At 44.6% G+C, this 3,194-nt stretch overlaps 1 long non-coding RNA gene across 1 annotated transcript; it reads left to right on the top strand.

Moving 5' to 3' along the window:
* Nucleotides 1-1,938: 1,938 nt before the first annotated feature.
* On the top strand, nucleotides 1,939-2,955 carry LOC116162214. The gene is made up of 2 exons (XR_004143515.1): nucleotides 1,939-2,207; nucleotides 2,279-2,955. It is a non-coding gene; the product is annotated as an uncharacterized LOC116162214 (long non-coding RNA).
* Nucleotides 2,956-3,194: the final 239 nt, after the last annotated feature.

The following is a 3,194-nucleotide window of genomic DNA, read 5'->3' as shown; positions in this document are numbered from 1 at the left end:
AAATGGCGACATCTCGTTCTGAGGAGGTTGGGTTGTTGGCCACGATGATTTCTAAGGGTAGATCGGTAACTTTAACCTTGAACGTGCACTGCGGTGAGTTGCTGTGTAGTGTTTGGATAACTACACGACCGAAGTTGGTCATAGTGTCCGTAGAACTTCACTAAGGACCCCGAGAACGCTCTCACAGTGATCTTTCCCAGGTTGTAGAACTTGACTGATGTTTGATGATTTCTATGAGTGGAGTCTTGGAGCTGTTTTGGCAGTGGGGATTCCAAGACGATTGATTATACGCTGCCACTAACGTACGATCTCAGCTTGCAAGGCTAAATTCTGTATTTTTGGCCGCCATGGTTTTTGTGGTGACCATGTTCCTTAGCGGTTAGCGCTGGTTTCCAGCCTGTGACCTCTCCGCTGGAAGGGCCGTTTCCGCTGGTGGCTTAAAGTCATCACCGGCATACGATCGTGCCGCTTTAGGCCGCCCCTCGCACCTCCAACTCGAGAGAAAGTGGCATTTACTTCACGTTGAGCACGCCCTGTTGATTAGGTACCTATTTGAATTGGTGCGGGTCGTGAGTGGGCGGGGCTGGGTCCCTGAGAAAAAGTGCTTTGCGGTCTTGGTAGAGGTGGTGGTTGGGAATGGCGAAATGAGCGTGATAGTTCAATCAATCAATCTTTCATTTACTTATGCCATTTCGTGTTTTTACATTGAATTGAATTACATGTACATCAAATGTTCTACATTTGTTTCCTTTTTCCTACTACTTTATTCGTATTTTTCTCCACTTCCCCTTTCGTCTAGTATCTCTTTTCTGCTACCTCTTGATCTTTGATCTTTCACCCTCGTTACATGCCCATATCATCAGAGGATCCGTAGGTATACATAGGTACCTATTTTCCTCTTTCTCTCCACAAAATCTGCATTTCCTTTCTTCTTCTTCTCTTCATTTCTCCTTTCCTTAGACATTTCGGCACTCCTCCATTATCAACTCCTGCATCTCCTCGCATCTTTGCCCCTTTCTGTAAGTTTATTTTGCATGCGAACTATGGGTGTCGATAACGATGCCCCTCGAATAACGAGCAACCTCTGACTTAATCCTTCTTTATACTGTGCCCTGGGCAAGCGGCTCTGCCCAGCTGAGGCCGCATTCCGGGTTCCATTGAAGTTCACCCAGTGCCATTGTGGTCGAATGCGAGGACCAGTGGATCTTGGACTAGTTGGAAAGGAACGCCCCTCTCGTCTCTAGAATATCCAAGATGATGGCTGGCGTTCCACTACGAATCCTCTGTAGGTTTCAGAACCTCGATCCGTACTGACTGGGGCTTGCTCGGAAGATAGGCCAGGTGGAGGCGGCGGTCGCATTAGTAAAAGCGTCATACGAGATCAGTTGTAAACTCTGGATCCTTTGAGGAACGAAGAGTACACCTTGGTGGAACTCAGACCTTAGACCCCATGTGGACGAGGCTGCCTACGGGCTGGGAAGATCTCACGATAGCTCGGCGCAGGTATAAGGGCTTAAGCGAGGATCATGGAGGATCTTCTGTGGGGGGGTCTTCTTAAAAACTTCGTAAGATCCCTTTGAAAGACCCGGGGGGGGGGGGCGTAAAATGGGGACACTTAAGCTTTCATGTGGCAGATATGGCTCTCGCATGTCTCCTGAAAACACACTTTCCAAGCTCTAGAGACTACGTCATTTCGAACCCACCTAATAGGGGGTCAGTGTAAGGCCGATCGACTGGAAAATAAAGTGTTTTCCGAGGGATCTTTGAGATGGGAGGTGAACGCTTTCAACCCATTTAAAGCTGCAGGACCAGACGGAAAATTCAGTGGCAACAAGCAACTGGACGCACACAATACATTATATACAGTGCCACAAGTGTCCCAAAACATTGCTGGATGAAGTAGTTCAAACTTACTCGTGGTAGTTCCAATAGCTTTGAATGTTGTCCTAACCTCATTTTTTTTTAAAATCTCTCAAATTTAATTTAAATAAAAACTAATCATTATTGATGATTGAAAGGCTTTAAACAAAGAAAATCATTATTAATAATATAAAAGTGGTTACATTCAGTCAATTTGGGGACTCTATCGCACATCTTACGTCTTAAGAACGGGGAAACTTCATCGGAGATTGCCAGTGGTTCCGAGGATTACATTCGCTTCTACAACTTGAGATTGGCCGCTCGAGCATGAAGATAACACTAGAAAGGTTTGTCGCTTAATTCGTACATCTCGCTACCTTTTCTGACGGGTTTTAGTTTACAACTTTGTTTGTCGTAGATGCTCGCTTTGACGGCCAGAGTTTCGCAACAGCTTCTTCAAACATAAAATCGACAGCGGGATGGTTGGAAGGTGGCCTAAAGAAGTCTAATTGGAGCGTAGCCGAGATCGCAATAATTCAACGTTTTATAAACTATTATAATCTTAGTGTCGACACTCACGTTCAGTTCGCCGGACGATTTCGGTCGAAAAGACAACGACTGGACGGTCAGTTTTCTCTGTACACGTACAGGCGGCCGATGAGAGTTGTGAAAATCGCTTGGCCGGCCGGGGTGACTGAGCGTAAGTGTCAAGCTTAAGAACTCGCAACGTTTTCGTAGAGCATGGCTAATTTGTTTAAATATTCGGACTGTCGGCCCGGGTTGAAAGTTGCTAGTTCTTAGAGTAGTTGGATAAACTTCTTCTTTTATTACCTAAGTAGTTATGTGGTAGTTTTGAAAGCGACCTCATATGTAATTAGAGAAAATGAGACGTATAGCCTGTTGTAATATACTAGAGACATCGCGCATGCTAGCAGAACAATTGTTTAGAAACAAATTGTGCTACTAATTAAGTGCTTAGTATTACTCCTTCAATTCTGAATGTTCACCATATAAAGTCATCTGCGAAATGCTGTATTTTTGAGACAGTAGACGAGGAAGAGATACCAAAGCATTAAATTAGCACTTACTGTTGTACCTACCTTTTGTTATTCTCTCTGCCGTGTCTTGCTCAGAGTAGCAGGACTAATTGTAAATGTCCTAATGAATTCCTCGAGTCATTCGGTGCAATGTTCTATTAAGTTGCCTTAGAGCTAGCAGGATCGGGGATGTAATTTGTGAATGAGAGGAGAAGTTGTAACTATACATCATCCACCTTCTTATATTCTGCTCATCTTCCGTACCCTTAAAGCTGTATCAGTTGGAGTACTCACAGT

This window comes from Photinus pyralis, unplaced genomic scaffold, assembly GCF_008802855.1.
Source record: "Photinus pyralis isolate 1611_PpyrPB1 unplaced genomic scaffold, Ppyr1.3 Ppyr1.4_LG10, whole genome shotgun sequence".
Lineage (NCBI taxonomy): Eukaryota > Metazoa > Arthropoda > Insecta > Coleoptera > Lampyridae > Photinus > Photinus pyralis.
The sequence above is the reverse complement of the archived record's forward strand: the minus strand, read 5'-3'. Positions and strand labels throughout refer to the sequence as shown.